Here is a 14,297-nt window from a genome sequence, read left to right on the forward strand (position 1 = left end):
GATTGTACTTTCTATATTAGTTTCCCATGCGGGCCGTTGACAAAGGTTTTGCTGAAAAACCATAGAAGTGACCTTTCCGCAAAAAAATCAATAAAATTTGTTCGGCATGACTTCCCTCTGATATCCTCATGCTGACAATCCCTGATCAAATATTGCTTCTCTAAATGAAGATGAATTTTCTCCTTCCCTATTTTCCCCAATAGCTTCCTTGACACTGATGTGATACTCATTGATCTACAGTTCCTTGGCCTATCTCCACCCGCACTCCTGTAAAGGCTCCAGTGTGACCAGATCTTACTTAAACGTTTGAGTCAGTGCCTTTCCTCCCTTGTCTCCAGCAGCAGCCTGGGATACAACTCATCCAGCCCCGGGGATTTGTCCAATTTTATACCATCCAAAACCATCATTCCCTGCTCGCATCTTATATCAATCCGTTTAAGATCTTCCCACTCCATCTTCTTGAAATATGTACATGCCTCCACATTCTCCCAAGTAAAACAGATGTGAAACTCTCATGTCACAAACTATCAATGTTCTCCAGCTTCACACACAAATTGCCCCCTTAGTTTCTAATGGGCCCTGATTGTTCCCTGGTTATTCTGTTCTGCTTGATGTCCTTGTGGAATATCTTGAAATTCTCGCTAATCTTGCTCATACTTTTCAATGCCCCTATGTTCGTCACTCCCCTCTGTGTGATATATTTAAAGTTTCATTTCGATCATCTCTCATTCTTTGAAACTCTACGGAATACTGGCGGAGTTCGCTCATCGGATAATCTTGCCATACAAGGGATGATATTGGAGAATGTCCATTCAGTATATGAGATCAGTATGATTTACTTCGATCAGGAAATCAATGCTGTACTCAATACTCCAGGTACAGACTAACCAACATTTTGTGTCACTGGTGCGGAACATCTTTACTCTTCGTCGGAGCAAATTATTTCAGAAGCTGGAACCTGTACAGAAACCAACACATGCTGGAGATCGCACGGACTCAGACATCATCCGTGGAGAGAGAGCACAGAGCCCTTCATCGCCTATATTCTGATTCCCTTCAAACAAAGGGATACTTAACTTTTACCTTAACACATTTGCTTATGTTCCTCCCAATACAATTTGTTTTTTTTGTTTTAGGGCTAACTTAATGTATGATTTCTCCAAACATTCACCTGATATCCAACTATACCACATCCACTGGTTCTCCATTGTTTATATCGACAAGGGACATCGTCAAGGAAAAATTTGTAAATGTTGCCTTCCCTTTTAAAAATCTAGCATCATTCTCCAGACGTTTGCTATAACTTTCCAAGTGTCTAATATCACATTCTTTATAATAAATTCCAACAGATTCCCCATTGTGAACAATAAGTTAACTAGTCTGTAGTTCACCATTCTCCCTCTTCTTCACTTTGTAAAACCTTGGAATGCACTTATAACCTTTCAAACTGAAAATGGAAAAATACAGTGATTCGCAATGCAACTATTATGTCCATTTCTGCTTTCTCTGAAATTCTGGTATGAAGTACATTTGGTCTGTCAGACTTATCCATACAGTTATGTTTTCAAATGCTACTTCGTCACTGATATGAATAATTTTAGTCTTTAGTTACACAGTTCCATGGCCACTTGGTATTTCTGGGAGATTTTCTGGATCTTCCTCAATGAAGACAGACATAAAGTAACTGTTTAGTTTCCTTATCATTTTTTTTTCTGTTCTCCACAATAAATTGTCCTGTCCACACATTCACTGTTCCACATTTGACTTTGCTTTTATTTTCCTTTCAAATATTGATGGCAGTTTTTCATCAGTCTTTTTGTTTCTGGTTAGTTTGCATTTTTGTTCTCTTTTTAATTTACTTATCAGTTTATTAGTCTTCCTTCATTTCGTCCAAAATTTCAATGAATCCACAATATATGCCTCTTTTCTAAGGCACTTTCGTTGATCTAATGCAATTCTTAACTCCTTTTATCCATCATCGTTGAATCACCTTTCACTTTTGCGATTTATGCCTTGGAGGGATATATGTATAAAGTAGACTTTACAGTGTTTTGGTAAATAACAGACATTGTCTGTCTTTCATTAATTCATTTAATGTACTTTTCAAATTCACTAAAGTCAACGTTATTCTCATATCTTAATGGCGTGCATGACTCAGGTATATACCCGAAATATAAGAAAAAAAAACTTTTTTTTGTATTTATACAATACATATAAAATTCAATGTATTAAGATCACTATTCCCAAAAGCTCCTTTACAGCAAATTCTTCGATTTGCTCTTCTGATCACACAACACCAACTCCAAAATTGCCTGATCAACTGCTCGTTGCTCAACATACTTCTAAAGCAACCTATCTGATACACACTCAACATTAACATTCACTTGGGTAAACACTGGTTAGATGTAACTTCAAGTTCATTATTACTGCAGTACCCACAAACCTGAATGTCTACTTTCCTGTCTTATGACATATTTACACTTGTATTGTAGCTTTCACTTTGATACATAACTCCCATGAACGTTGCTTCTCCTTGCTGTTCCTAACATCCACCTCACCAGATTCTGTGGAATCCGACTGACGTGGGCTCTCGGGAGGCTAATGGTAGATTCAGGCGAGATGTTTGGCGAGGCATATCTCATCATTTAAATTATCTCACCACATCTTACCCGTTCCTCTCAAGTGTCATTGTGAGATTTTCTCCAGATCTCCCGTTATCCTGGTGAAGTAGAGAAGGGTAATGATCTTTCAACAATGCTGTGTTTCCCCCAGACAGCTGAGCCTGCTCTAACCTGAGTGGGAACCTTACAGCAGGCTGCAAGAGTGTTGTTGCTGCTGGACTGGATCTTGGTGAGATCACACCTGGAGTACTGTGCACAGGTTTAATCTCCTCCTTGTGGAAAAGATATTGGAATTACATCAGAGATTATTCCCTTAACTGGTTTCTGCAATGAAGGTGTTAATCATAAAATCTCTACAGTGTGAAACCAAGCCATTTGACGCATCGACTCCACACACATCCTCCGAAGACTATCCCATCCAATTCCACCACTCACCCTACCCAATCTTCTAACTTGGCATTTTCCATGGCCTCCACATCCCCGAACATTATGGGTAATTTAGCGTGGCCAATTCACTTAGCACGCACACCTTGGGACTGAGGGAGGAAGCTGGAGACTGAAATTGAATCTGAATCTCTGGTGCTGTGAGGCAGCAATGCTAAACACGATTCTACCTCGTGTGGGCAACACAACCTGCCTGCACAGTTTAGTCCTTGAAAAGTGACATTTGAGCAGGGAGATTTCATAACTCCCCAAACCTGCCACTGACCAACAGGAGGAGGACATTGAGGTCTTGAGCGGCCTGGTCGGAAACAGGTGCAGGACATTCAGGCCATCAGGACTAATGTCAGAACACCAGGAGGACTTTCAGCCTATCGTGTGTGTAAAGCCGGAACACAATGAGTCCATTTAGTCACTCATACCTCTTATACAGCAACTGGGGCAGATCTTTTACAGCCTTGTGCTTGTTACAAAGGAATTGTGAAAGGGAACGTAGAGGTTATTGAAAGGGAAGGACTTCGAATAACCAGCTTCACTGGGAAATGAAAAGTAGTGAAAAAAGTGTTGAGATTGAAGACAAAGTATTGGAATACGTTATGAAGGAAGTAATAACAGGAAATATCCAAAGCCAAGCCACAATCCAGCACAGTCAACATAGTTTGATGAAGGATAAATCATGTTTGAATGATGTGACTAACTTTCTTTAACAAAACGTAACAAGAAAGATGGATAATGGGGATCCTATAGATGGATTATATCTGGGCTTCCAGACATGAGTGCGTAACCGCAAATGATTAATATTCTTTGAAAAGGTGACAAATTCTTTGAAAAGGTGACGAAGGAGGTTGATGAGGGGAAAGCGGTAGATGTGGTATATATGGATTTTAGTAAGGCGTTTGATAAGGTTCCCCATGGTAGGCTACTGCAGAAAATACGGAGATATGGCATTGAGGGTGAGTTGGAGGTTTGGATTAGGAATTGGCTGGATGGAAGAAGACAGAGGGTAGTAGTTGATGGCAAAGTTTCTTCATGGAGTGCCGTCACTTGCGGTGTTCCGCAAGGATCTGTTTTGGGACCATTGCTGTTTGTCATTTTTATAAATGACCTGGAAGAGGGGTTAGAAGGTTGGGTGAGCAAGTTTGCGGATGACACGAAAGTCGGAGGAGTTGTTGACAGTGAGGAAGCATGTGGCAGGTTACAGCAGGATATAGAGAAGCTGCAGAGCTGGGCAGAAAGGTGGCAGATGGAATTCAATGTAGCTAAGTGCGAGGTGATTCACTTTGGGAAGAATAACAAAAAGATGGGGTACTGGGCTAATGGTCGGATACTTGGTAGTGTGGATGAGCAGAGGGATCTTGGTGTCCATGTACACAGATCTCTGAAAGTTGCCACCCAGGTAAATAGTGCGGTGAGGAAGGCATATGGCGTACTGGCTTTTATTGGTAGAGGAATTGAGTTCCGGAGTCCTGAGGTCATGATGCAGTTGTATAAGACTCTGGTACGGCCGCATCTGGAATATTGTGTGCAGTTTTGGTCGCCATACTATAGGAAGGATGTGGAGGCATTGGAACGGGTGCAGAGGAGGTTTACCAGGATGTTGCCTGGTATGGAAGGAAAATCGTATGAGGAAAGACTGAGGCACTTGGGGCTGTTTTCACTAGAGAAAAGAAGGTTTAGGGGTGACTTGATTGAGGTGTACAAGATGATTAGGGGGTTAGATAGGGTCGACAGTATGAACCTTTTCCCGCGTATTGAGTCGGGTATTACAAGGGGGCATAGCTTTAAATTAAGGGGGGGTAGATATAGGACTGATGTTAGGGGTAGGTTCTTCACTCAGCGAGTCGTTAGTTCATGGAATGCCCTGCCAGTAACAGTGGTGGACTCTCCCTCTTTATGGGCATTTAAGAGGGCATTGGATAGGTATATGGAGGATAGTGGGTTAGTGTAGTTTAGGTGGGCTTGGATCGGCGCAACATCGAGGGCCCAAGGGCCTGTACTGCGCTGTATTCTTCTATGTTCTATGTTCTATGTTCTATGCAAGACAAGAACACATGGGGTTAGGAACAATTTAATTGCTAGGGGAGAGGATTAGCTAACGAGTAAAAGATATAATATGGAGCCGCTGGCTTTGGACTGGGTTGGACAAGGTCAAAAATCAAATGAGACCGTTAGAGTACAATGGGTTTATTTGTAAACACAAGGTTTCATTGCGCTGCTCCTTCATCAGGTATAAGAGAGAGGAAGACCTTAAACAATGAAGTTATAAGGAAAAGATCAAAGGGTTGTACAACTCATGCACATGAATTGTCCACACACCTAAGATGGCTCTTAAGTACTTAATCAATTAGAATGTAGGTGCGAGTTTGATTGATTAATATGCAAATCGCAGAATTTATTTCAAGTCACTGCCTGGAGACACCTTCAGGTACTATCGATGTAAATGAAGTGACACTTATGGTCAGACAATGTATTCTAAGCGTGAGGCCTTGTTTGGAATCTGTCTGTGTCTTGATCTGGAGTTAGACTGTTTTTATTTACAAAGTAGGAGTGTGTGCGTATGTGTGAGAGAGGGGGGCGTGTCTGTGTGAAGGAGAGAGAGAGAGAGACACTGCACATATGTGAGAGAGAGTGAGGGGGAATATGCATGGGAGTGCGCAAGGGAGAAAGAGAGGCTGTGTGCATGCGTGCGTGTGACAGAGTGGACTGCGAGTGTGGAATGTGAGAGGGGGGGGTGTGAATGTGTATGAGGGGCAGATAGGGAGAGTGTGCGTCATTGTATGTAACGGGGAGAGTGAGAATGTGTACTTGTCCCGGCTAAGATGCAGGCAGATACGGCTGATCACTTTCCCCACACACTCACTCCGTGGTTTCAGAGCTTCTCCTCTCTGCATTTGTTGTTCATGTTACAGACCCAGATGCTGTAACTACAGTTCCCATGCTCCATCGAGAGTTGTGTCACCAAATCCTCAGGTCTCCCTGAATGTCTGAGGCAGCTCACAGCACAACCTCCAGCAAACCATCCCCAGCAGCTCCACTAACCTTTCAATAACAGGAGTCAGCTACAAGCCCTTCAGCTACAAGTTAGATGCCTGGTCCTTTACAATTATACTCAAGGGTCTTCCTCGTGTTACTGACCGCACAATCAACTGACAGAGACAAACAGAGGCATTCCGCGGGCAGGCGCATACCAAGTTTCAAACACGTGAGTCAGAGCTGCTAGAACACCGCTGTCCATGAAGCACCACATGGGACACATCGGGAAGTGAACAACAGCCTGACACACACCATTTCAATGTTTCTGAGCTTCACCATGCCAGCACTCGATGCACGAGGGAGTCAAAAATAAGGCCAGGGAAAGATACATAATTTAAAAAAAACAAATAATTTATTAACTGATAACTTGCTGAAAATATGGATAAGGAGATGGGGGGATTGGGATAACGGGATAAGGGAGAAAATGGTGGGTCCAATCCCAAGAAAGCAAACATTGAATGGAGACATTGCCAGGTCCGCTAGAATGGTCCATTGGCTCAAATTCTCAATCTGCTTCGAGAACCAGCCCAGACACCAGCAGACCGTGCTAGTGGATAACTCGATAAGCTGGACTATCTGCACAGCATGGGGAGCATTGCAAATCTTTGCCAGGAAATTCCAATCCTCTAACAACACCCTCTGCCTCCTACCTTCGAGACAGTTTTGTATCCAAATGGCTTTCATATGAAAAATAAACCTTGTTAAACAGGTGACCATGCACAATGTTATTCAACGCCTTACTGATGTCCATATCGACAATGTGCACCACTCTATCTCAATTGCTCTTTTTAGTCGCTTCTTCAAAAAACTCTCAGTCAAGTCAGTGAGACACAATATTGCTTGCACAAAGTCATGTAAACTATCCTTAATCAGTCGTTACCTTTCAAAATGTGTGAAAATCCGATGACTCATAATCCCCTCCAACAACTTACCCACCACTGACGTCAAGCTCACTGGCTTTTCCTTATCACCCTTCTTAAATCCTTTAAGTAGTGGCACCACGTTAGCCAACCTCCAGTCTTCTGACACTTTACCTGTTACTATTGATGATTGCAAGGGGCCCAGCAATCACTTCCCTAGCTTCCCACAGCGTTCTAGCGTACCTTTAATAAAAGGCAGGACATTTTCTTTCTTATGCATGTTTTAAGACCTCCAGCAGCTCCTCTGTAATAGAGACACTTTCCTAGATGTCACTACTTATTTCCCAAATTCTCTAACTTCCATATCCTCCTGCGAAGTAAATACTGATACAAAATATTCGTTCAGTACCTCCTCCATTTCCTGTGGTTCTGCACATGGGCAGCCTTGCTGATCTTTAAGGATGTCCTATTCTCTCCACAGTTACTCTTTTGTCCTTGACGTATTTGTAGAATTCATTTGGATTCTCCCTAACTCTGTTTGCCAAAGCTATCACATGTCCCCTTTTTATGCTCCCAATTTCCGTCTTAACTATACTCTCGTTGCCGTCAGACTCTTCTAGTGATTCACTTTAAATCAGGAATTAAGAGGCTAATGATGACCATTTCGATTGTCGGAAAAATCCATCTGATTCACTGACACGCTTTAAGGAAACAAACTGCCATTCTTACCTGGTCTGGCTTACAAGTGACTCCAGACTCTCAGCAATGCGGTTGACTGCTAACTGCCCTCTGGGCAAATAGGTATGGGTAATCGATGCTTGCCTAGCCAGGGACGCCTTCATCCCGTGAATGAATTAAGAAAAACCCTCAATTCCTGCTGTGTATACCTGACATATGCTTCCTGTTTGTCCGTGTAGAGCCTCAATTTCTCCAATCCTCCAGCATTCCTAACACGTACCATCCTTACCCTTCACCCTAACAGGGCCATAATGTCTCTGTTCTCTTGACATCTCATTATTGAAGGCTTCCCACTTCGCAACTGACCCCCTTTTCTGAGAATATCTGTCCCAATCGAATTTGGAAAATTCTTAGTTAATAACATCAAAATTGGTTTCAACAATTTAGAACTTTAAGTTTTAGACGTGGTTCATCCTTTTCCATCTCTATTTTAAAACTAATAGAATTCTGAAGACTTGCCATAAAGTTCTCCCCCACTGATACCTCAAGCACCCCCTCCCCACTGCCTTATGTCCCAAGGATAAGGTGACGTTTAGCTCTTTGTCTGTGATGGAGAGCATTGGTCAAGCTGCTGCAGCGTTGTAACTGGGATAGGTGTTGGCATTGTCTTCGATTCATTGGGTTGAATCTAACAATAATTTGCCTCAGTGACATTTTCATTGAGTGTGACATAGGAATTTTCTGCACGAAGCAGAACTAGTTTCCTGGTGCTATCTTATCTAAATCAACTAATCATTTACCCACCTCACCCCATGGTATCCCTCTCATTCAATGCCAGCCCGATTCTCCCACCCATCATGTCAGTAGGTACTCAGCATCGTCCGTATATCCCTGGATATTCCGTGATCCCTAACACTGGTGCCATCGTTAAAAGGTCAATGGGCACATGGATGAGCTTTCTCAGGTTGGAGCTGCCCTGTACAGTTTACCCCGAGCATGGCAGACAAGGGGCAATTACACCACGGTTTGTCGGCAGGGACACAGAGGTCCTAGTACAGACGAGGGATGGGCTAGTACAGACGAGGACCATTCTCTTCCCAGAGGGGGGCACACCACCAGACCCACCAGGCATGGTCTGACTTCAGAGCAGTATTTGTGGTCTGAAGGAATGTCCTGCAATACAGGACAAGCATCAATAACCTTCCCCACTCTGTCAGGATAAGGGTCACCGTATACTCTCTGCTTCCTCACACTCACTGCATATCTGTTATAGCACCGACCCCCGATCAAGGCTCATGCTCCACACTCTCACTGCTGCATGCAGCACCATCCCTCTCTCTTTCCTCTCTACTATATCTCCCTCACTAATAGCACCGGATGTATACAGCACTGTTGACTGACTCCCTCTCGACACATTGCCATCTGCCAACCGCACCCCCCCCCCCCCCCCCCCCCTACGCCAGCACTTTCAGGACGGTCACCCAATCCCAACCTCACTCCATCCTTCCCCGTCTTCTCTTCCAGGAGAAACAGCTTGGAATAGGACAGAAAGGGCCAAGCCGGGTGGTGGAGTGTCCGATATCCATCTACACTCCCCACCCCAACACTCCGTACCTGTTTGTCTGTATTTGATTCTGTGAATATCTATACGTGGGTGCAGGTCTGACAGTCTCTGTGGTGTTTAAAAGGACACAATCTCTCCCTCAGCTGGCCTCCACAACCTACTGTATTGACAATGGCAGAGGGTGATAACCTTCGAGGATTCAGTCTGGGAGGGAGAGAGGGCAGCAGCTCACAGCACCATCCAAACTGACAGCACCATCAACACACACACACACACACACAACCCCCACACACACACAATGCTGGTAGATAGAGGGTTGCAAATTTATTTGGGCCTTTCAGAATGGCAATGCTCACCTCTGAGTGAACCATTTCCTCAGGAGAGTAGATGAATTGACTTTTCATTCTGTGACTTCCAATGCTTAAAAGGTACGTGAGAAAGTATTGAGAAGTCCTGAAAAAGGCCCACTAGTGGTGGTAATGACGCAGGAACAACATCGCTTCGTATCAGACAAAACTGCTCTGTGCTTCCAAAGATATTATTTGAAAAATCAAATGGCCATGCAATTTGACAGATTCACAGCAAAGGATTTGTTATCTTCTCAGAGTTAAAAACTGTGCCACCGATGCAGTGGTGTGGGTAGTCCCGCAGAGGAAGGTATTGTATGAATCTAATCACAGAACTCAGAGGCGAGCACTGCTGCCTCACCGCACCAGGCACCCGGGTTCGTGTCCACCCTTAGGCGACTGTCTGTGTGGAGTTTCACATTCTCACCGTGTCTGCGTGGGTGCTCTGGTTTCCACCCACAGTCAAACGTTGTGGATGTTAGGTGAATTGGACATGCTAAATTGTCCATAGTGCCCAGGGATGGATAGGTAAGGGGCATTAGTCATGGGTAAGCGTAGGATAGCATTTGAACGGGTCTGGGTGGGTTATTCTTCGAAGGGTCAGTGTGGACCTGTTGGGTCGAAGGGCCTGTTTCCACACTGTAGCGATTCTATGAACTCTATGAACAACAGGGACAGACGGAGAGAGAGGAGGAGGAAGACTTTGATTCCAAGTTCAATCTATTTATTTCAAAAACAACTTTGCACAGAGATGCAGACAGAGGTACACACAAACTGAGATACTGACACTAACACACATAACACATGCCCACAGAGATAAGCACATAGATATGGACATTTACACACAAACACACAAACATAACCCCATATACAGGCACGCACGATCTTTAATCCAGAGATATATACATTTTTTAATTAATAAGTTATCATTGGTTAGTCGGAGAAGGCAGGATAATGGAGTTCAGAAATATTTTAGCTGTGATCAAATGTCATTGCAGAAAAGATGGGCTGAATGGCCTCATTATGCTCCAAGGTTCATTGCTTATATGATCTTTCCTGGAATTGTTTTTCCACGAGGTCAGTGGAGACTGAATTTGATAAGTATTTTGTTTAGGAGAGTTAATGGAAATGTGACAGATTTGAGGGGCTGAGTGGTCGATATCTGTTTCTAATTGTCAACTCCTCATATATCAAAAGAGTGGTGATTGGTTTGAGGGGAACACATTTTGAGAATAAGGACCTTTCCATTTCAGACTGAGACAGGGATGCTCCTTTCTCTTTAGGATTGTGTAATCTGTGGTGTTCTCATCCCGAGGGAGCAGTGAAGACTGGATTACAGAAAACACTCAAGGTTGAGTTCCATAGAACTCTGATGAACTAAAGAATCCATGTTTATTAGGAACAGACAGGGAAATTATGTTTAGTGACAATCGCATCAACAATGCACATTCCGAATGGTGCAGCAGGCTCAAGGAGCTGAATGGCCAGCTGCTACTCCTAACCTATGTGTTGTTCTCTCAAGCACTCCGTAAAGTTACAGGGGTAAAGAAAGATCCCATTCAGCCAGTCAGCATCATTATGCGACAGGAGGAGACCCTTCTGCCCTCTAAGGATTTACGCATGAACAGATTGAAGTCATTCAACTTGTTAAGTACATTACTCTGCGTAGGATGAGGCCATCCAACCTTTCTAGCCTGCTACCCAGCAACAGGAGCAACCTAGTTAACAATCAGGGAATAAACATTCGGGTTTTTCAGGTTGCAAAGTTGTAACTGTGTTGGAGTTCCCCGGGGATCAGTGTGAAATTATCAACTATTTACAATCTATACCAATGACTTGGATGAGAGGACTGATTGGCTTGGAGCTCAGTCAGCTCATTCACAAAGATAATCATTTAACTGGACATGGAGACTCTGAAATGGGATACAGATGGGGAGGTTAGTGATCAAAACTTTGGCAGAAAACAGTATAATGTTGGTTAAGACAAGTCACTGTTGTGTTGAAACGAGAAAATAACAGTCACCTTCTTAAATGGAGAGAAAATCACAGAACTCATTGGTATAGAAGGATTTGTGCATTCCGGTACATGAGCCACGTAAACCTAATCAGCAGATTCAGCCAATAATTAGAAGAAGGTATCGAATCTTGCTGTTTTATGCAAAGGCTATTAGTTATAATCATTAGGATGTATTACTGCATTTGTACATGACAATACTGAGACTACATCTGAAGTATTGTCTCCCGTAATGAACCCCTAAACTGAAAGGAAAATATGCAATGGTTTTCGAAGCTTTTCACTGATGTTTTACTTTACTCTTTGCTAGAATGAAGGCCTGATGGAATCATAGTGACATACAGCACGGAAACAGACCCTTCAGTCCAGCTTATCTGCACCGACCAGATATTCCAATCTGATGTAGTAATCTTTGCCAGCATTAGACCCATAATCCTCTAAACGGTTCTTATTGACATACCAATCCATTGCCTCTTAAATGTTGTAACTGTACCAGCCTCCATCACCTTTGCTGCCAGTTCGTCCCATACACACACTATCCTCTGTGTAAAAAAGTTACCTCTTCAGGTATCTTTTTAATCTTACCCCTCTCACCTTGAATCTATGCCCACTGGTTTGGACCCCCTCCGACCTTGGAAAATAACCATATCCATGCCCCCCATGGCCTCGACAAGGTCAGAACACTTCAGACCTGAGAATAAGAGATGTTCATATTGAACATAAAGGACCCTGAGGAGAGTGTACTGGGCGTAGCTGAGGAAGGAGAGAATAAAGCTAAGGATTTAATTTAATAAAACAATATATTCATTTTAACACAGTTCTTTGAAGACATGAATTTATTGTACAATAATTATGAAGACACATATAAAAATATTTTCAAAAGATAAATTACAAATCACTCCTCAATGAAGCATATTACAGGGATGGAGTATGCAATCAGAGGAATGTTTAACCAGACACTACATGGTTCACGTTGGTGTTCGGGTCACATTATTATATGTTTCAGCTCAGAGAGGAAGAAAATGTAACTTGCCTGAGAAGCCACAGCCATTGCTCCATCGCTTTACTTGTTCATTTTTTTGAGTAACTTTGTTTTTGTTTTAGCTTAATTGTTTTTGTAAATTTAAGAAACATGCCTGACATGTACCTAACACTGTACCTGACCCAGTCTGAGACTGATTTCATTTGCCATATCACATACTTGGTTCCACTGATAATTTGTCATGACCGATGGAGGATGGAACTAGAAAAAGATACAATGACTCTCCAACCTCGGTAGGAACAGGGATAAGGAGAAATTCTCTAAGGACCGTTTGATTCGGAGGTGTCTTCCCCACAGGTCTGTGGTACCTGTGTGTTTGCACTTATTCAAAATTGTGTTAGATGCGCAATTTAGCATGGTCAATCCACTGAAAGTCTTTAGACTGTGGGAGGAATCTGGCGGAAACCCTTGCAGACAGGGGGAGAATGTGAAAACTCAATACAAATAGTCTTGAGTGTGGAAGCAAACCGGGCCCCTGGCACTGTGAGACCGTCGTGTTAAGCACTGAGACACCATGCCACTCCTACTCCCACTCTGCTCCCCACAATGAATCACTGTGCTAGGGAATACTGGGGAAAATGTAAATCTGTAATATAAACAGAATACAGTGGCAAAACACTGCAGGTGAGCCAGTATCTGGAAAGAGAAATAGAGTTAGAATATTAAGCCTGATATTACCCTATTGGGGAAAACTCATATTCGACTCAATAAGTTAAATCTGTTTCTCTCTGCTCAGAATCTGTTAAGGTTTTCCAGCACTTTCAACTTACTTAGTCTTTTGGACTGTGGGTATTTGTCTGATCTGAAAGGGAACAGTGAAGCTGCCATTTCTGTTAGCTCTCGAGTATTTGGTTGTGGCTTCTGAATGAAAAATTTAAATATATGAGAATGACTACCGTTACGCATTATGAAAATGTTGAACTCAGTGGTACTGACATCACACAATCAATCATCTGTAAGTAACTAACTGAATTAACGATTCCAATTGTTATCAATGTCTTGTCATGCCCCGGATGTCACTGGCATCAAACTCATCTAGCAAGGTCTTACCTTTCCGAAATTTCAGATGAGAGTGTGCAAACAGAGTATATCTTGTGTTTCTTTTAAGCAGGACATATTCATCCAGGGTTTTGGAAGGCACTAGCAAGGACAGAGTTTATTTGTTGTCCGCAGTAGCTCTGGAAATGGCGCCAGAGAGCTGCCTACTTGAACCTCTTCAATCCAAGTAATGTAAATCCACACAGAGCTGTTGTTGGGACATTCCAAGATTTTTAACAACCGATAATGAAGTAAGAATAAATTAGTCTCTAGTCAGAATGACATGCAACTTGGAAGATACCTTGCAGAGACCGCGTTTTCCATTGTTCGCATTTCCATTGCAGAATTTTCTCTAATGACCATTAACCACAGTTTAGCTCAGGGTCTTTGACTCCACACTCAGTCAAGTTCTGCTTCGATTCAAAGGGAAGTCACTCTGACCTCAGCTTAAATTACATGGGAAGATCAGTTGAAAGAATAAAGAGCAAAAGACAAGAACACTGTTTGTTAGAACAATGTCCTCGCAATATTCCAAAGAAAATTGATACATGGTCTTACGATTCTGTCAGAAGGTGTTTGTCCTGTTGGTGATGAGGCTGTTTGGCTAAACATTGTGACAGACGGACAGGAAGCAGCTCCAATCTGTACCAATAGTGAAC

Source organism: Chiloscyllium plagiosum, unplaced genomic scaffold (assembly GCF_037043375.1).
Source record: "Chiloscyllium plagiosum isolate Xiang-an unplaced genomic scaffold, Cpla_swu_hap1 HiC_scaffold_33, whole genome shotgun sequence".
NCBI lineage: Eukaryota > Metazoa > Chordata > Chondrichthyes > Orectolobiformes > Hemiscylliidae > Chiloscyllium > Chiloscyllium plagiosum.